Source organism: Schistocerca americana, chromosome X (genome assembly GCF_021461395.2).
Source record: "Schistocerca americana isolate TAMUIC-IGC-003095 chromosome X, iqSchAmer2.1, whole genome shotgun sequence".
Classification (NCBI taxonomy): domain Eukaryota; kingdom Metazoa; phylum Arthropoda; class Insecta; order Orthoptera; family Acrididae; genus Schistocerca; species Schistocerca americana.
In genome coordinates, this window is record NC_060130.1 from 205,166,606 (window position 1) to 205,188,365 (window position 21,760).

Consider the following 21,760-nt stretch of genomic DNA (forward strand, 5'->3'; position numbering starts at 1 on the left):
CGTTGCATTGGGGCAACCTATGGGCTATGTTCCGTCAGAATTGAATCAATGAAAAAATATATCGTAATTTGAAGATTTATAAATGTGGATGTGTGTTTGCCTGTTACGTCTTTACGACTAAACCGTTGAACCAATATCGATGAAATTTGGTATGGAGATAGCATGAACCCTGAAGAAGAACAAAGGCTACTTTAGAAAGTATAAATAAGAGATGTCTACAGGGTGAAAAGTATTTAAACCGACAAACTCTGGGAAGTTGTAGGGGGCATCAAAACAAATATTTTTCCCTAATGTCATTTTTTCCTATGAGGAGTATTTAAACCGGTAGAGGAAGATTTCTCTAGCGACAATTAATTAAACCAAGAAACACTTTTCCATTTTTTTATGACCAAGAGACAACACATTAACACAACCCAATTTCAGTTACAGTAGATTTTCAAAAATGCCTCCATTGACACGTAAACAAAGTTTAGACCGTCAGATCATGTTCTGTCTGACACGGGCAAAAACCCCAGGAGTATCCTGAATTGTTCCTGTTGCTGCTACTATCCGGGCAACCAGATCCTCTTCTGATGCAACAGGGGTTGCGTAAACAAGGTTGCGCATCTCTCCCCACACAAAAAAGTCCAGAGGGGACATATCTGGGGATCGAGCAGGCCATGGTACAGGACCACCTCTGCCAATCCACGTTTATGGGATCCGTCGGTCCAGGAATCGACCCACACGACGACTGAAATGTGCCGGCGCCCCGTCATGTTAAAACCACATGCGTTGTCTTGTAGGGAGCGGGACGTCTTCCAGCAATTCTGGCAATGCTCTGGCGTGAAAATTGTGATCGTGCCTGCCATTTAATGGCCTAGGTAGCAGATACGGCCCAATGAAACAGTCCCCAACAACACCGACCCACACATTAACGAAGAACCGCACTTGATGAGCTCTAGTAACTGTGGCATCTGTCCACAGCTCGTGGTCGTGCGGTAGCGTTCTCGCTTCCCGCGCCCGGGTTCCCGGGTTCGATTCACGGTGGGGTCAGGGATTTTCTCTGCCTCGTGATGACTGGGTGTTGTGTGATGTCCTTAGGTTAGTTAGGTTTAATTAGTTCTAAGTTCTAGGGGACTGATGACCATAGATGTTAAGTCCCATAGTGCTCTGAGCCATTTGAACCAACTGTGGAATGTGGGTTATCCTCACTCCAACCATGCGAATTGTGCATATTGAAGACTCCATCACGCCCAAACGTTGCTTCATCGGTAAGCAACAGACGATGGAAATGTAGGATGCATTTCACACTGTTTCAGGTATCACTGCGAAAACTGTGCTTTGGGTGGAATATTCAACTGGTTCCAGGTTGTGGACAAGCTGTAAGTGAAATGGACCTAACAACTGCTCTCGAAGGACTGTTCTCACACTCCTGGAAATTGAAATAAGAACACCGTGAATTCATTGTCCCAGGAAGGGGAAACTTTATTGACACATTCCTGGGGTCAGATACATCACATGATCACACTGACAGAACCACAGGCACATAGACACAGGCAACAGAGCATGCACAATGTCGGCACCAGTACAGTGTATACCCACCTTTCGCAGCAATGCAGGCTGCTATTCTCCCATGGAGACGATCGTAGAGATGCTGGATGTAGTCCTGTGGAACGGCTTGCCATGCCATTTTCACCTGGCGCCTCAGTTGGACCAGCATTCGTGCTGGACGTGCAGACCGCGTGAGACGACGCTTCATCCAGTCCCAAACATGCTCAATGGGGAACAGATCCGGAGATCTTGCTGGCCAGGGTAGTTGACTTACACCTTCTAGAGCACGTTGGGTGGCACGGGATACATGCGGACGTGCATTGTCCTGTTGGAACAGCAAGTTCCCTTGCCGGTCTAGGAATGGTAGAACGATGGGTTCGATGACGGTTTGGATGTACCGTGCACTATTCAGTGTCCCCTCGATGATCACCAGTGGTGTACGGCCAGTGTAGGAGATCGCTCCCCACACCATGATGCCGGGTGTTGGCCCTGTGTGCCTCGGTCGTATGCAGTCCTGATTGTGGCGCTCACCTGCACGGCGCCAAACACGCATACGACCATCATTGGCACCAAGGCAGAAGCGACTCTCATCGCTGAAGACGACACGTCTCCATTCGTCTCTCCATTCACGCCTGTCGCGACACCACTGGAGGCGGGCTGCACGATGTTGGGGCGTGAGCGGAAGACGGCCTAACGGTGTGCGGGACCGTAGCCCAGCTTCATGGAGACGGTTGCGAATGGTCCTCGCCGATACCCCAGGAGCAACAGTGTCCCTAATTTGCTGGGAAGTGGCGGTGCGGTCCCCTACGGCACTGCGTAGGATCCTACGGTCTTGGCGTGCATCCGTGCGTCGCTGCGGTCCGGTCCCAGGTCGACGGGCACGTGCACCTTCCGCCGACCACTGGCGACAACATCGATGTACTGTGGAGACCTCACGCCCCACGTGTTGAGCAATTCGGCGGTATGTCCACCCGGCCTCCCGCATGCCCACTATACGCCCTCGCTCAAAGTCCGTCAACTGCACATACGGTTCACGTCCACGCTGTCGCGGCATGCTACCAGTGTTAAAGACTGCGATGGAGCTCCGTATGCCACGGCAAACTGGCTGACACTGACGGCGGCGGTGCACAAATGCTGCGCGGCTAGCGCCATTCGACGGCCAACACCGCGGTTCCTGGTGTGTCCGCTGTGCCGTGCGTGTGATCATTGCCTGTACAGCCCTCTCGCAGTGTCCGGAGCAAGTATGGTGGGTCTGACACACCGGTGTCAATGTGTTCTTTTTTCCATTTCCAGGAGTGTACATTCGTATGATTCGTCCTCATGTGGAATTGTACGAGTGCTGATTGAAGGACCCGCTTCACATGCTGCAAGACAGCTTTCTCAAATTGCAGCGTTCTTACAGTGCGACGGTGCCCCTGTCCGGGTAATCTGCTGTGCAGCTCGTCCGTTGTGGTGCGCTACGTATCAGTGTACTCACTCCATGTGTATCGCTCCATTAGTAAACAGAGACAATGCGCTACTACACTGGCGGACAGCAGTTGCCTACAACTGAAGAGCGTAATACGCCCTCTAACAACTGAAGAGCGTAATACGGCCTCCACTGGTTTAAATAATCCTCATAAGAAAAAATGACATTAGGGAAAAGTATTTGTTTTGATGTCCCCTACAACCTCCCAGAGTTTGTCGGTTTAAATACTTTTCACCCTGTAGAGCTAAAAGTGTGGAGGATGGAACACTTTTTTTTTCACCAGTGAAGATTAACTATGTAAAATAGTTATTAAATTTGTTGCACAATGTACACATTTTATAATGTACAGCTACTTCAATGGCTCGATTCATAGATGTGCGCTCCTGCCCACGGCCGACCGCATGCACTACTCAGCAAAGCTGTGTGTCCTGAGCTGTGGTAACTGAAAGGGATGGTGGGGGGTGGGGAGGGGGTGCACATCATGAGCTATTCTTACTCAAACAACAACTTATTACTCACCACCACTCATCATGAAAAAACTAACAGTATGCATGTGCAGCTGCAGGTAACAGCTAGTTTCAAAATAAGCAGCTTGCGATCGTAATGATCTTGGATATAAATTATATTCTGTTTAATATCTGAGTGAACTAATACTTATCTTAAAGGTAGATGATGGGGCTTCTTGCCGAAAACTGCCCAAGATCTTTACAACTGAACTTGAATATTCGGCTGCTTCATCAGATGGTTTCTTTCAAATATTGTTTTTTGCATGATCTTACATTTCCTTGTGTAGTGGTATTGGCCACATGAGATGAATTTTTAAACGTTTAATGCATTATAAAATAAATTCTGCGATGGTGTTTAGCGCCTTATGGAATTATAAGTAATTGAAATGAGTGTATGGTTTTGATTCTGGATACTCCATTGTCTGTATTAACTTCTGATCTTAAGACGGAATACAAAAGGGAGTAAAGCCAGATGCAGATCCAAGGGAGCAGAGAGGGTGTTATGGGTTCAAAATGGTTCAAATGGCTCTGAGAGCTATGGGACTTAACATCCGAGGTCATCAGTGCCCTAGAACTTAGAGCTACTTAAACCTAAGTAACCTAAGGACATCACACACATCGATGCCCGAGGCAGGATTCGAACCTGCGACCGTAGCGGTCGCGCGGCTCCAGGCTGAAGCGCCTAGAACCGCTCGGCCACCCTGGCCGGCGGTGTCATCGGGGCAAGAACATTTTAGTAAAGGCGTTTACACTTTTCCATATATCAATTTCCAAGTTTATGACCCAATTTCCAAAAAATAAAAGCAATTCTTGAAAATTACACACTATGTATAACGCAGTACACTTTTTACTTGCTTAGTTGAGGGCTGCAGCCTGGCCGCCTGCAAAGAAGGTGCCAGACAGGTAAAGGCGGCCATTCACAGCCTGACCGTACCTGCTGCAAACAACAAATCTGGCATAGCTCATTAGTCCACAGGTAGAAACGGTAACCCACAGGAAGTTGAGTTAGGCAAGACAGAAAGGGAGACGTGCCCCACCAAGGGAAAAAATTAAAAATTAGAAAAACTCAGAAAGGCTGCCCTTCGTGATTGTACGTGGAAACGACTAAAGGAGACAGTAGTCCTCTAATTTACATGCTCGCATAGTATCTCTAACCTGCAGACCTATGTTGACAACAGTACTCATTAAGTGAAATACCGAAAATGGGGAGTGCTCTCTTCGATTTTATATCATATGTTATTCTTTTTGGAAGTTATTTTGGAAAAATTTACCAAGCATAAATTTAAGCAAGTTTATATATATATATATATATATATATATATATATATATATATATATATATATATATACAGGGTGGTCCAAAAGTCCGGAAACACCCTGATAACATCCAAATGGAGTAGCAAACAAGGAAACAGAGTCCCTACACAAGAGGAACGGGAAGGGGGAACTTTATAGGCTATTCCACCAACATGGCGGCCATATTGAAAGCCGAGATCTTGGATTCAACTCCAAAATATCAGATGGGAATGTGGTGATGTGACATATCAAACAGATAGAGAATTTCACCAGAAAAACAATGCCGTTGTTATTTTAAACATAGCTTCATTCATTCTCGGGTTACAGCCAATTACTTGCGGCAGCAGTGGGACACTCGGCAGCGTGAGTATCACGTACTGAGAAGTCATAAAATGGAGTCTGAAACGGTGCAAAGTGACTATCCCATGCCTGATATGTTACATGTGTTTAACTGTTAGATATCATTTACTCATGCTAACGTTTTAATCATTGCTTCCTTGTTTACAGGTTACAAAATGTCCTTAACACATGAAGAACACATTGAAACCATCTTGATATCAGGAGAAAGAAGCACATAGGTCATTGCTGAGGATTTCAACAGTCGTCACCCAACCAGACAGCCCATCAAATGGCTCTGAGCACTATGCGACTTAACTTCTGAGGTCATCAGTCGCCTAGAACTTAGAACTACTTAAACCTAACTAACCTAAGGATATCACACACATCCATGCCCGAGGCAGGATTCGAACCTGCGGCCGTAGCGGTCACGCGGTTCCAGACTGAAGCACCTAGAACCGCACGGCCACACCGGCCGGCCTACAGCCCATCACTCACAGCGCAGTTGCTAAGCTTTTGGTCAAATTCCGAGCAACAGGTTCTGTCGCAGATAAATCTAAGACTGGAAGACCAAAATCCGCCACCGATGAAGCAAAAACAGTGAGCGTGTTGGCATCATTTAGCAAGAGTCCGCAACGGAGTACTCGTCGCCTGTCACAAGAATGTGCGCTTAGCCGTACCTCCATACTGAGAATTTTATCGCAGCAAAAATGGCACCCGTACAAAATTCAGCTGCTCCAACACCTGAACGGATATGACCCAGACCGTCAGGTACAGTTCGCAGAATGGGTGACACAGCAGCTGCAGATAAACCCAGGTTTCCCCTATCAGGTGCTCTTCAGTGATGAAGCCAATTTCTTTATCAATGGTGAAGTGAACAAGCAGAATCACAGATACTGGTCCAACACAAAACCGCACTGGGTCGATGCTTCCAAAACAGTCGACTCAGAAAAAGTGATGGTCTGGTGTGGTGTGTGGGATACTAAAGATGTTGGGCCTTTTTTATTGATGGTACGTTAACAGCCAACGGTTATCTGAGGTTATTGGATGAAGAAGTGTGTCCGTCGTTGTTAATGGAGGACGGGACATTTCCGGAATTCTTCCAGCATGAAGGAGCCCCACCACATTATGGGCACAATGTGCGAGCATACCTGGATGTGCAGTTCCCTCAAAAGTGGATTGGTCATAGGGGTGCTGTGGAGTGGCCACCACGTTCACCAGATTTAACACCTTTAGATTGTTATCTTTGGGGTCATGTCAAAACACTGGTTTATTCTGTGAAAATACGGGGAATTTGCATCATCTAAAGCAGCGCATTGTTGATGCGTGTGGCCAAATTCAGCCAGATGTGTTGGTCAAATCTCATCAGGACTGGGTTCGGAGGATAGCATTAACAATCCAACATAATGGACAACATATTGAGCCATTCCTATGACTGTTGGTAGTCTCTCAGGACTGTGTAACATCAGCGTAATGTCTCTTCGACACATAACACACATGCTGCTGAGTGTCCCACCGCTGCCACATGTAACTGGCTATAACCCGAGAATGAATAATGCTATGTTTAAAATAACAACGGCATTGTTTTTCTGGTGAAATTCTCTAGCTGTTTGATATGTCACATGCCCACATTCCCATTTGAAATTTTGGAGTTGAATCCAAGATGGCGGCTTTCAAGATGGGTGCCATGTTGGTGGTATAGCCTATAAAGTTTCCCCCTTCCCGTTCCTCGTGTGTAGGGACTCTGTTTCCTTGTTTTCTACTCCACTTGAATTTTATGAGGGCGTTTCCGGACTTTTAGACCACCCTATATATATATATATATATATAATTTTATCTGAGTTGTCAGCATGGATGACTGTGTGGTGCGTTAACGTGAGAGGCAGCGAATTATATTTGAGGGAGGCGGATGGGAGGAGAAAGTAGAAAGTAGAAAGTAAGAAACGGAGACACCCCACCACCCCGTGGATCTGTCCCTGAGTAAAGCGAAACTGACGGGAGTAATAAGGGCGTGTCTTTTTTCAAGATGTTACATCTCGTTTTCCGCCAATAGATCTGTTAGAAAGTCTAAGACAGATGGCTTTGTTGGCTAGGATATTCACTGGCGATTCAGCGTCGAATACTGGTAGGTTTTCCATCATCACATCTTACTAGCTCTCTGGGTACTTTTTCCTTGCGAAATGTTAGTGTTGTGTCTAGTCCGTTGCTACTTCGTATCGATGCCTATTTTAAGTGAGTGGGGAATATGAGGTCATGTTTGCGCTGCGATAAGAGAGAGAGGGAAAACATAGCACCGGCACAGCATCTACTGTTCTCGAACGGCATCAAGGTAGTCGTCGAGCTTAAAGCCCATCCCAGCGACGGTGTTACATGCCCATGCTCACCGAAAAACTGAAAAGAGATTTGCGCTTAACTCAGTGCGTTGGTGTACACTCTGTGAATGAGTAACTTTACGTCAGCATCTCTTGTCTCATTCCCGGGAAAATACTGAGAATGAAAGTTTTTCGACAGCAAAATTCGAACCAGCAACCTCCAAACCAAGTTCCGCCACACTGGGATCCGCTATCTCGACCGCGGCCACAGTAATGACCTTGAGCTCTAGGTCCAGCGAAATGTAATGCCGGTAATTATATTAACTGTTATCTATCAACACTCTCACTTTTATGTCTGCTACCATCAGGAATTCTCACCTAGTAATAGTAAATGTCCTATTTAATTCGACCGATTGAAAGACCTCCATGGTTTGCCTGACAAACAGGTTTCAGGAGTTGCCTGTGGCTGACAACGACCCTCAGCCATCTGCAGTCACTTGTTTTGTTTCAGAGGAAGCATTACAGCCTGCAAGGTCCGGGCATCGGCGGAAGCTGAGATTATTGATGGTTGGGAGCTCCAGTGTTAGGCGCGTGATGGAGCACGTCAGGGATATGGCTGCGAAGAACGGGAAGAACACCACTGTACACTTTGTGAGCATATCAGGGGGAGTCGTCTCAGATGGGCCAATGGTCCATCTGGCTACTATGAAGAGCACAGGGTACAGCCAACCGCAGGTGGTGGCTCATTTCGGTACCAACGATGTGTGTCGCTGTGGATTAGAAGAGACTATCTTTGGTCTCCAGCTGCTATCTGAAGTGGTGTCAGTAGAGAAATCGTTCAGGATAGCTTAGTGGTTTTTAACGTGGACCAGTCACTGGATGTCACTTGAGTAGCAGCTCCATCAGGGACATTTCAAGCTTTGTAAAACTGCCAAAGTTGACTGTTGGTGGTTTGGTAGTGAAGTGGAAACGCAAAGGAAAAGCCACAGCTAATCCAAAATCAGGCAGACCTCACGTACTGGCGAGCATTGCGGAGGGTGATAAAAAATTGCACGAAATCAGCAGTAGGAATCACTCGGGAGTTTCTGTAAGACGCGACTGCTACGGTCGCAGGTTCGAATCCTGCCTCGGGCATGGATGTATATGATTGTATTCCTAGCCCTCTATCCAACACTCCAGAAATTCTAACGATCCCTGGCTCAAATGGCTCTGAGCACTATGGGACTTAACATCTATGGTCATCAGTCCTCTAGAACTTAGAACTACTTAAACCTAACTAACCTAAGGACATCACACAACACCCAGTCATCACGAGGCAGAGAAAATCCCTGACCCCGCCGGGAATCGAACCCGGGAACCCGGGCGTGGGAAGCGAGAACGCTACCGCACGACCACGAGCTGCGGACTCTAACGATCCCTCCAACTCCATTTTAACTAATTTTTCCTCCTGGTGTAACCAGTGACGCCTGAAGGTAAACCCCTCCAAAAAACAGGCGATAATTATAGGACAAACCATCTCATCATTTAAAACCGTCCTATCCAATTAACTAATACACTAAAATATACTATCCGATTAAAACTAAATTAGTAGACATTAATATGAGGCGTGTCAGTCCTCCGCCTTTATCACGTCTTGAAGTCTGCTCCAGACGCTTTCAATGAGGTGTCTAAAAGTTTATGGAAGAACTCAAGAGCCAAAACCACAGGAGCTAGGGATGTGGAGCGAAATCGATGTTCTGAATCATCTCAAAGGCGTTCCATTGCGTTCTGGTCGGGACTATGGCGAGGCCAGTCCATTTCAGGAATGTTATTTCTCATAAACCATTGACTCACAGACGCTGCTTTGAGATAGTGCACTGTCTTGTTGATACAATCAGTCATCGTCTCTGAACTGTTCCTTTAAACAAAGCTGTAAAGTGTGTTCATATTCCTCTTCATTTCGCTTATTCTTAAGCGCAATAAGAGATCATATCCGAACCACGAAAAACATCGCTGTACAGCAACACCACGTTCTCTGTACTTCACTTTTGGCATCACACATGAGGGCAGGCAGTGTTCTTTAGGCGCTGTCCAAATCTAAAGTCCTCCATCGGATTGCCTCAGGGTATAGCGTGATTCATTACTCCAGATCACTCGTTATCAATAGTCCACTGTTCAGTAGCGCACTCTTCACCGTACCTCAAGTGTTGCTTAGCACTCACCACAGAAATGTACGGCGTATCAGGAGCTGCTTTACAACTGTAAGCCATTGTTTTCAACTCAGTCCTTTGCTAGCTGGAGTAAGCTAAACCCCTCCAAAACACAGGCGATAATTATAGGACAAACCATCTCATCACTTAAAACCGTCCCATCCAGTTAATTAATACACTAAAATATACAGGGTGATTCAAAAAAATACCACAACTTTAGGAATTTAAAACTCTGCAACGACAAAAGGCAGAGCTAAGCACTATCTGTCGGCGAATTAAGGGAGCTATAAAGTTTCATTTAGTTGTACATTTGTTCGCTTGAGGCGCTGTTGACTAGGCGTCAGCGTCAGTTGATGCTAAGATGGCGACCGCTCAACAGAAAGCTTTTTGTGTTATTGAGTACGGCAGAAGTGAATCGACGACAGTTGTTCAGCGTGCATTTCGAACGAAGTATGGTGTTAAACCTCCTGATAGGTGGTGTATTAAACGTTGGTATAAACAGTTTACAGAGAATGGGTGTTTGTGCAAAGGGAAAAGTTCTGGACGGCCGAGAACGAGTGATGAAAATGTAGCACGCATCCAGCAATCATTTGTTCGCAGCCCAGGAAAATCGACTCGCAGAGCTAGCAGAGAGCTGCAAATTCCACAATCAACTTATCTGTCCGTAACTACCTGAACGTCGACTACCCGAGGCGATGGATCGGCCGCCAGGCAGCCCGTGACAGAGCACTTCATCACTGGCCTCCAAGAAGCCCTAATCTTACCCCCTGCGATTTTTTCTTATGGGGGTATGTTAAGGATATGGTGTTTCGGCCACCTCTCCCAGCCACCATTGATGATTTGAAACGAGAAATAACAGCAGCTATCCAAACTGTTACGCCTGATATGCTACAGAGAGCGTGGAACGAGTTGGAGTATCGGGTTGATATTGCTCGAGTGTCTGGAGGGGGCCATATTGAACATCTCTGAACATGTTTTTGAGTGAAAAAAAAAACCTTTTTGAATACTCTTTGTAATGATGTATAACAGCAGGTTATATTATGTTTCTTTCATTAAATACACATTTTTAAAGTTGTGGTATTCTTTTTGAATCACCCTGTACTATCCGATTAAAACTAAATTAGTGGACATTTATATGAAGTGTGTCAGTCCTACAGAAAAAAATGGTTCAAATGGCTCTGAGCACTATGGGACTCAACATCTGAGGTCATCAGTCACCTAGAACTTGAACTACTTAAACCTAAGTAACCTAAGGACATCACACACATCCATGGCCGAGGCAGGATTCGAACCTGCGACCGTAGCAGCACCCTTCGTTAGGACCTCGCACCTTTCATCTGTTTGCTCCATCGAAGGATGCTTTCCACGGGAAGCCATACGTGGATGATGGGGAGGTTATTGATACAGCAACAACTTTTTCTCCGACGCCAACCAGTGGAGCGGTACCGTGATGGCATACGGGCCCTCCCAGTCAATTAAAACCAAACAGCGTTCAGGAAAAAAAAGTGTTGCATTACTTATTGAATGCCTCCTGTAAGTAATAGAGCTACAGTTCTCTGTGTCAGGTGGAACGGCGACCAAGTGCATTAGTGTTGCTGATGTTTAGCGTTGTCACAAGGCTGGTAGGATATATAAGGACGTAGGCAGTGTGAGATGTTAAGTAAACACTGAAGGGCACAGAGATGCACATACTCATCTGAGGCTGCGTTATCAGCATTTATCGGCGTTTGAAGTCGGTTTCATTGTGGGTCTCCATTTGGTTGGCTTGTCGAATCGTGCAATATCCAGATTTTTGGGGCATTCGAAGATGGCAGTAGCCCCATGTTGAACTGCATGGAAATTTGATGGTTGGCATACTCGTCATCAAGGTTCTAGGCGACCACAAGGGAGGATCGCCAAGCACATCGTAACCTCTTCACATCTGCTCCTGACATCCAAGAACCAGAAATGGACTCCCTGTAACATTCTGTGTCATCCCACATCATCAGTGCATGTACACATCATAGTGATAACTTGGCTCATTACTGCGACGCTCTTTATGAATTTGCCTCGATTTTGTATTCGCTGAAATGACGTAACACCACCCTATCAAACCGTAAAGTTTCATTTCGTTTCCTCCTTCACTTCAGGGTGCTTCACTCTATTTTAAGTAGTGTGTTTTATATTTATGTAATTATCAAGTCACTAAAAAGAAGTGTTACCAGTCCTGTGGGTGTTTGTGCAGAAACAAAGAGCAATTTCAGTGAGCGAGAAAGAGAAAGAGAAAGAGAAAGAGAGAGAGAGAGAGAGAGAGAGAGAGAGAGAGAGAGAGAGATGCCAGCAACAACGCCACAGGAACGACCAATAAAATTGTAATCGTTGTAGAACTGTAGACCAATGCCGAGTTTTATGGGAAGCGAAATATCAAACCAGACTCTGAATATGAGTTTGCTCTTGTTTCGTGCTTCCACGACTCCCACTCTCGAAAATATGGGTGGGGTGACAAGCAGCGAGATGTATTTGTTGGAGAACATCTACAATTACCCTTTGTAAGAGGGAAGCAATTACACGGGACACAAGAGATGCACTTGCTGCAATACCACGGCCGTGGTGCAGTGTATGAAGTACACGCCACTGTGGTGTGAATATTCACTGCAAGTAGTGAGCACGTGAAAAAGATACGGCTTTTATTCAAATCCAAGTGCAGGTATACCACATTTTATTTCTTTTTGAAGAAATTAATGCCACAAAATATTCGATGTGTGATAATTTTTCGTAGAACTGATGATCCTCACTACCATTTTAACCCGAGTGCTTTGTTCTTTTCTCTTTCGTCGTTTATCTCTGTTATCGTGCTAGGTTACTTTATAGTTTGTGCCATTTTGGTCGGGTTTGAATTGTTTAACTTCTGTGTCCTATCAATACATTTGCTGATTACTGCATATATAATGTGACATTAGCTCTTATGAGAAGAGAAAACTCGGAAGTCAGGTGGCAAAAACGTCTCGCCTACTGTAATAATACTAAGTTTATTACTGATGAAGAAACTGCAGATTTCTTCAACATTTGACGACTGATATCCTTCCCTTTTTTCAGTATGTAATCTCTAATGGGCTGGATGTCTACTGAAAGTTGAACTTTGTCCTTCTTTCAGGGAGAGAAGAGCCGCAACGGTAAGATTAGACACAGGACTCATATTGAGAGGACGGCGGCTTAGCTCTACGACTGACAACCCTGATGTACGAGAGCTGTTCGGAAAGTAAGGTCTGATCGTTCGCGAATTGAAAACCACAATAAAAATCAAAAATTTTTTATTCGCAACAGTTGGCCCCACCTTCCAGCTACCTCTCAAATTAGTCGCCGCTCCGACTTAGACATGTGCCAAAATGTCTTCGTAGCCAGCAGTTCATGTAAGCAGAAATGAACAATGGAGGGAGCCAATTAAGGGCTGTATTGTGGGTGATCAAACATTTCCCATCGAAAACGCTGCAGGAGTGTCTTCATTGCCCCTGCAGAATGCGACTGAAAATTGTCTTGAAGAAAGAAATGCATGACATTTACGTCCTGTAGGCTGCATAGCTTCAGGCGACGTGTCTCAACAGATTCACATACTTGGTGGGAGCCACTGTTGTTTTAGGCATTTCTACGTGTTCACTTTGCGCTCTGAACAGAAAAGAGCGACGTGAAGCGATAGAAAGGCACACTAAAGACACTGCCCAACACATTTCTGCAAAGTTCCATTGGATTTTCACAGTGGTTTCCGAATACGCCCTGTAGTTTTTCCATGATTTCACTAAATCACTGAAGACAGTTGTCGGTAAGGTTCTTTTTAAAGACCACATCCGATACCCCTCCCTTTGTTTTCCCAGTCCGAGCTTGTACGAGGGTCACTTCAAAAGAAATGAACACTATTTTTTTTAAATCCATCTATTATTCCACATGTTTGAAAGTTTTACAGTGTGTAGATACATCCTTTAGGAACAATATTTTCATTTCTCCACATAATTTCCATCCCTCTCAACTGCCTTACGCCTTCTTGGAACCAGCGCCTGTATACCCGCAAGGTAAAATTCTGGACCAACCTGTTGGAGCCACTGTTTGGCAGCGTGCACAAAGTAGTCATCATCTTCAAACCTTGTTCCACGAAGAGCCTTTCAGTTTCCCAAAGAGATGATAGTCACATTGAGCCAGATCAGGACGGTATGGCGGGTGTTTCAGTGTTGTCCATCCGAGTTTTGTGATCGCTTCCATGGTTTTTTGACTGATATGTGGCTGTGCATTGTCGTGGAACAGCGAAACATCCTGCTTTTGCCGATGTGGTCGAACACGACTCAGTCGAGCTTGAAGTTTCTTCAGTGTTGTCACATATGCATCAGAATTTATGGTGGTTCCACTTGACATGATGTCCACAAGCAAGAGGCCTTCGGAATCGAAAACCACCGTAGCCATTACTTTTCCAGCAGAAGGTGTGGTTTTGAATTTTTTTTCTTCCGCCACACACCGTCAGGTGGCTTGCGGAGTATGGATGTAGATGTAGATGTAGAATTTGCATGATGCCACTCCATTGATTGCCTCTTCGTCTCTGGTGAAAAATGATGGAGCCATGTTTCTTCACCTGTCACAATTCTTCCAAGAAATTCATCTCGGCCACTCTCGTACTGTTCCAAAAGTTCGCTGCATACCGTTTTTCTTGTTTCTTTGTGAGCCACTGTCAACATCCTGGGAACCCACCTGGCACAAGCCTTTTTTAACGCCAATACTTTCAGTATTCTGCAGACACTTCCTTCCCCTATCCCAACGTAGCGTGACAATTCGTTCACTGTGATGCGTCTGTCAGCAGTCACCAATTCGTTAACTCTCTGCACATTGTCTGGAGTGTGTGCAGTACGAGGCCTGCCGCTGCGAGGACAATCTTCAATATCGCCGTGCCCGCTTTCATCACGTAACCTGCTTGCCCACCGACTAACTGTACTGCGATCGACAGCAGCATCTCCATACATCTTTTTCAACCTCTTGTGGATGTTTCCCACTGTCTCGTTTTCACAGCACAGGAATTATATGACAGCACGTTTCTTACGACGAACATCAAGTGTAGCAGCCATCTTGAAGACACGCTGTGACGGCGCCACTCACGGGAACAGGTTGAACTAAGATTGAAAACAAGCGGGAAGAATGTATCTAAACACTGTAAAACTTTCGCACATGCAGAATGAAAACTGTATTTTCACAAAAATAGTGTGCATTTCTTTTGGAGTGACCCTCGCACTTCATCTGTGATGATGCCGTCAATGACGGGAAATTGAATCCTAATTTATTTTGTTCGCTTTTTCTTTTTTTCACTTGTGTAAAACAGCAGTGGCAGTAAGACTGGTTTACCAAGTAACCCAGAATTCGAATTAAAAACCACTAGCAAGAAAGTTGCAACAGAGTGATACTGTATGTAGGTAACACGAGGGGCGTTCACTACAGTAATGCAACACATTTTTTTCTGGAAGCAAGTTGGTTTTATTCAGGATTCCAATACACCATGTTATTCCCCAGACTCGCGGCTAAAGAATCATGTTTTTCAACATAATCTCCGTTCAATGCGACGGCCTTACGCCACCTTACTGGGAGTGCATGTATGCTCCCATGGTACCACTTCACTGCGATGCTCTGGTTTTCCGCCAAAAGAAACTCAACGACAGCTAACTGCCTGGTACGTACCTCTGTTAGAGGTGGCATTTTGAAGGCTGCCTATAGCGCCGCCACCTATCGGACTACCATGAAATTACAAGGGATGACGGTGGAATTTTCCACGACGTCCCACAAAAAAATCCGCATATTTCCAACCGAAATTGGCCGAGAAAAGGAATGTGTTGCATTACTTACTGTACGCTCCTCGTACATCCATCAAGAAATATTTAATGTAACTCGAAAACACTAATCAACACCACGAAATATAAACGGCTCACGTAAGGATATGTGAAAGTCACGCAGAAAAAAAGCAACTGAAGCAATATTTACGTCCGTGAATATTTATAGAGCGACATTCTGCCTAACGGAGCTTTAAATTCGTAAATGGAAAGAGTTTGGCTGAAAATTTAACTAGCAAAAGTTTATAATTTACTGTTATGCGTTAGTACGGCTATTTTTGCTACATGCTGGTTTCATAAAACGTACGCTGAGCGAGCAACGTTTCAGTAACACAATTCGGCGAACCCGCACCACACAAGTTTCCACTACTTGCTTTGCGGTTTTAATAACGCTGCCGTTGTTAATTCACACTTGGCAGATTCTGTGGGTTTTCTGGCAAATCTGGCGTAGGGACTCTAGAGCTTTAAAGAGATCTAATTTTATTTGCTTTATGATCGAATACCTGCAGTTTCATCATTTAGTTTCACCCAAATTTTAAAAAGGGGCTACTCAGAGAGAGCCTGGACTATATACTTACTAACCCCGAACTGCCTGAGATTTTATTGCTCGTAACAGGAAACTACCGATGCAAGTCTAAAGAACATCTATTTATATTTTACTGGTACCAAATGGAAGAAGAACCTCTGTCACTCAGTTTGTAAGCAAAGACGATTGTTCCGACAATGTCCGCAATGAAAAAATTAATCAACGGTGGTGATAATCGTCCTGTCAAAAAATGAAGACAAATGCATTTTTGACATCCTCTATTTATCAGATGAAGCAAATTTATATATTTAGAGTATATGGACAAACAATCCCTTTACACAGATATAAAGTGACCATATAGTGTACAGTTTGGTCAAATGGGGTCATCCGACCTTATTTTTTCGACAACGAAGAGCTAATATCCGTGACTGTTGCTTAAAATAGATAGATTGCATGTCACAATTTTCAAAAATTAGTAGAAGACTGGCTTCAAGTGGGTGAGGAGGTGTCACATTCTACTATGCAACAGATGGCAGGTGTTACAGAATTGACGGGTAAACGTGTCGTTTCAAGATTCCATATGCATAGCTCACCGATTTTGTCAGCAAAGAAACGACAGAAGGAATTCAAGGAAAAAAAAAATCAGATTTCAGATCGTGCCTCTTAAACAGCATACTGTAGTGATACAGCTTACGTCAGTCAAATGCGTTGTTGGATTTATTGTAGTTTTGACGAGATTTTAAAGAGCTTCCCCCTATTTTCGTCTCCATGTAAATCGAGCTATTAGGAAAACAAATTATTTATCAATATATCGTATGTGAACTAAACAAGTTTTCAAGAAAAAATTTGTCGTCCTTAAGCAATAGACTGATGAATCAAAGACAGCTGCAACAACGTTGAAGGTAGAACAATGTTGTCACATGAGCAAATCAGGAGTTTCAGCATACTTTGTGAAAGTGAATTTGTGTTGGCCTCTCAGAAGCAGTCAGCCATCGGATGAAAAATCCATATAATCTTACGAGCCAGCCTATAAGCTACGGATACTTAACGAATATCTCTATTCTTGTGAAGGTGTTAACAACACTGTTGGCTGCCGTCATCAATTTGACATGTCTGTACATCCACTACGGCTAATTTCAAAACAAATTTCTGTTCTTGGCGATCCAGTTGTCTAGTGGACGTTTCTGATGTAGCATTTTGCATTCGTTAAGACAAAGGATTCGCATTCATGAATAGCGGCTATCGAATACCCATGGCCCATCCAGACTTAGGTTTTCTGTGGTGTACTTTATTAGCTTAACGCGAAGGATATTAGGTGTGACCAGAAAGTAAGGTTACAAGGCCGATATTCCCGGACTTTTTCCTGTTGTAGAGAAATTGGCAGTGTGCGGCAATTCTGATACATGCGCACGGTAACTGTGTAGAAACCCAGTAACGCGCCATTTACAGCGCTAGTTGTAGGTAAACGCAAATGGCGGCTCGTTTCGAAAACTAGCCTCCCGGAGAAATCCGCTCACTTCTTTGATTTCTATGGGCGAAAAATGTAACCACGGAAGAAATTCACCGGCAACTGGTAGAAGTTTGCAGAGAGACTGTAATGTCCCGTCAGCACGTCACAGAATGATGTCGAAAATTTGCGTAGAGGAAACGTCACCGACGAGGATCCAGTGACCGACCAGAACGGCATCAACAGATATGGACACAGGAGGTATCTGGAACTCACTCCAAGCGACTTATAGCTTTTTCCTCATTTGGATATGCACCCAGGAGGCCGACGATTCGCTTCAGAGAGGATATGAAACACTTCGCTACAAAGTGGCTGATCACGCAAGACTAGATTTTTGCTAGAAGGGTACATTCAAAGTCATTCCAGGCAACAAGTGCCTACACAAGTATAGAAACTACACCACTGGCCATTAAAAATTGCTACACCAAGGAGAAATGCAGATGATAACCGGGTATTCATTGGACAAGTATATTATACTAGAACTGACATGTGATTACATTTTCACGTAATTTGGGTGCATAGAACCTGAGAAATCAGAATCCAGAACAACCACCTCTGGCAGTAATAACGGCCTTGATACGCCTGGGCATCGAGTCAAACACAGCTTCGAAAGCGTGTACAGGTACAGCTGCCCATGCAGTTTCAACACGATACCACAGTTCATCAAGAGTAGTGACTGGCGTATTGTGACGAGCCAGTTGCTCGGCCACCATTGACCAGACGTTTTCAATTGGTGAAAGATCTGGAGAATGCGCTGGCCAGGGCAGCAGTCGAACATTTTCTGTATCCAGAAAGGCCCGTACAGGATCTGCAACATGCGGTCGTGCATTATTCTGCTGAAATGTAGGGTTTCGCAGGGATCGAATGAAGGGTAGAGCCACGGGTCGTAACACATCTGAAATGTAACGTCCACTGTTGAAAGTGCCGTCAATGCGAACAAGAGGTGACCGAGACGTGTAACCAATGGTACCCCATACAATCACGCCGGATGATACGCCAGAATGGCGATGACGAGTACACGCTTCCAATGTGCGTTCCCCCCGATGTCGCCAAACACGGATGCGACCATCATGATGCTCTAAACAGAACCTGGATTCATCCGAAAAAGTGACGTTTTGCCATTCGTACACCCAGGTTCGTCGTTGAGCACACCATCGCAGGCGCTCCTGTCTGTGATGCAGCGTCAAGGGTAACCGCAGCCATGGTCTCCAAGCTGGTAGTCCATGCTACTGCAAACGTCGTCGAACTGTTCGTGCAGATGGTTGTTGTCTTGCAAACGTCCCCATCTGTTGACTCGGGGATCGAGACGTGGCTGCACGATCCTTTACAGCCATGCGGATAAGATGCCTGTCATCTCGACTGCTAGTGATACGAGGCCGTTGGGATGCAGCACAGCGTTCCGTATTACCCTCCTGAACTCACTGATTCCATATTCTGCTAACACTCATTGGATCTCGGCCAACGCGAGCAGCAGTGTCGCGATACGATAAACCAAAATCGCGATAGGCTGCAATCCGACATTTATCAAAGTCGGAAACGTGACAGTACGCATTTCTCCTACTTACACGAGGCATCACAACAACGTTTCACCAGGCAACGCCGGTCAACTGCTGTTTGTGTATGAGAAATCGGTTGGAATCTTTCCTCATGTCAGCACGTTGTAGGTGTCGCCACCGGCGCCGACCTTCTGTGGATGTTCAGAAAAGCTAATCATTTGCATATCACAGCATCTTCTTCCTGTCGGTTAAAAAAATGGTTCAAATGGCTCTGAGCACTATGGGACTTAACATCTGAGGTCATCAGTACCCTAGAACTTAGAACTACTTAAACCTAACTAACCTAAGGACATCCCACACATCCATGCCCGAGGCAGGATTCGAACTTGCAACCGTCGCGGTGGCGCGGTTCCAGACTGTAGCGCCTAGAACCGCTCGACCGCACCGGCCGGCGTCTGTAGCATGTCATCTTCGTGGTGTAGCAATTTTAATGGCCAATAGTGTATGTTGAGAAATAACCTAATAAACATGGTGTTCGGTAAGTCCCGTTAAGGACTTGTAGGACTTGTAGAGGGGACTGAGTACATAATATTTTGAGTAGGAATCCATGTCCGGGAACGTCATCCAACAGCGGTACAGCGCGTCATAGTTATGGGCGCCGGTATCTGTAAATGTATGTATATACAGGGTGATTCCGTGGTGAGGTTATAACAGTGTTGTTGGATTTATTGTAGTTTTTGATGGCGGAGAAGGATAAATGTATCAATTAGAGGCGATGGTCACTAGTTCGACAACGAACGAGTTGGAAGTACAAGCGAAAATCATTCTGATACCTCTGACAGTGGAATACATGTATCGGTACTGTTGTTGCTAAGAATATAAGGTAGGCAACTTCCAGATATGGTAGCATGGACCATAACAGGAAGAAATGTCTAGTAAACATGGGATCTAAAGTGCGTACTTGAAGAGCTACGAGCACTTCATTTTCCCTGGTGTGAAACCCATCTCCTCTATTAAACAAGTGCTCATAGCTCTTTAAGTATGCATTTTAGAGCCCACTATTGCTTTGGTCCATTCTACCACCTCTCAAAGTTGCCTAACCTACGATATTAGCAACAACAGTATCGGTAAATGTATTCCACTGTCAGAGATATAAGAACGGTACTCGCTTATAACTTTCGACTCGTTCGTTTTCGGTAGAGGGACCCTTATCTCAAATTGATTCCTTTAACCATTTCCAGCATCCTTGAAATTTTTTATCATCATCACGGAATCACCCTGTATATACATACATTTACAGGCGCCGTCGCCTCTAACTTTGAAGCTCTCGAGGGTCGCTGGATGACGTTTCCGGAAATGGGTTCCTATTCAGAATATTAGGTACTCACTCCCTCTACAAGTGCTAGAAGTCTGTCACGGGAATTTCTGAATACCCTATATGTACCATCAGTTGGCTGTCTTAGTTGTGTGAAATACAATGAAGTGCCAAAGAAACTGGAATAGGCATGGGTATTCAAATATAGAGATATGTAAGCAGGCAGAATACGGTGCTGCGGTCGGCAACGCCTATACAGGGTGTTACAAAAAGGTACGGCCAAATCTTCAGGAAACATTCCTCACACACAAATAAAGAAAAGATGTTATGTGGACATGCGTCCGGAAACGCTTAATTTCCATGTTAGAGCTCATTTTAGTTTCGTCGGTATGTACTGTACTTCCGCGATTCACCGCCAGTTGCCCCAACTGAAGGAAGGTAATGTTGACTTCGGTGCTTGTGTTGACATGCGACTCATTGCTCTACAGTGCTAGCATCAAGCACATCAGTACGTAGCATCAACAGGTTAGTGTTCACCACGAACGTGGTTTTGCAGTCAGTGCAATGTTTACAAATGCGGAGTTGGCAAATGCCCATTTGATGTATGGATTAGCACGGGGCAATAGCAGTGGCGCGGTACGTTTGTATCGAGACAGATTTCCAGAACGAAGGTGTCCCGACAGAAAGACGTTTGAAGCAATTGATCGGCGTCTTAGGGAGCGCGGAACATTCCAGCCTATGACTCGCGACTGGGGAAGACCTCGAACGGCGAGGACACCTGCAATGGACGAGGCAATTCTTCGCGCAGTTGACGATAACCCTGATGTCAGCGTCAGAGAAGTTGCTGTTGTACAAGGTAACGTTGACCACGTCACTGTATGGAGAGTGCTACGAGAGAACCAGTTGTTTCCGTACCATGTACAGCGTGTGCAGGCACTATCAGCAGCTGATTGGCCTCCACGGGTACACTTCTGTGAATGGTGCATCCAACAATGTGTCAATACTCATTTCAGTGCAAACGTTCTCTTTACGGATGAGGCTTCATTCCAACGTGATCAAATTGTAAATTTTCACAATCAACATGTGTGGGCTGACGAGAATCCGCACGCAGTTGTGCAATCACGTCATCAACACAGATTTTCTGTGTGCGTTTGGGCAGGCATTGTTGGTGATGTCTTGATTGGGCCCCATGTTCTTCCACCTACGCTCAATGGAGCACGTTATCATTATTTCATACGGGATATTCTACCTGTGCTGCTAGAACATGTGCCTTTACAAGTACGACACAACATGTGGCTCATGCACGATGGAGCTCCTGCACATTTCGGTCCAAGTGTTCGTACGCTCCTCAACAACAGATTCGGTGACCGATGGACTGGTAGAGGCGGACCAATTCCATGGCCTCCACGCTCTCCTGGCCTCAAACCTCTCGACTTTCATTTATG

General features: G+C 45.1%; 1 protein-coding gene across 1 annotated transcript in view; it reads right to left on the bottom strand.

Annotated features, from left to right (window-relative positions):
* The window catches only part of LOC124555920 (Down syndrome cell adhesion molecule-like protein Dscam2), a 397,942-nt gene that overhangs the window by 325,989 nt on the left and 50,193 nt on the right, over positions 1-21,760 (bottom strand). The window lies entirely within an intron of this gene.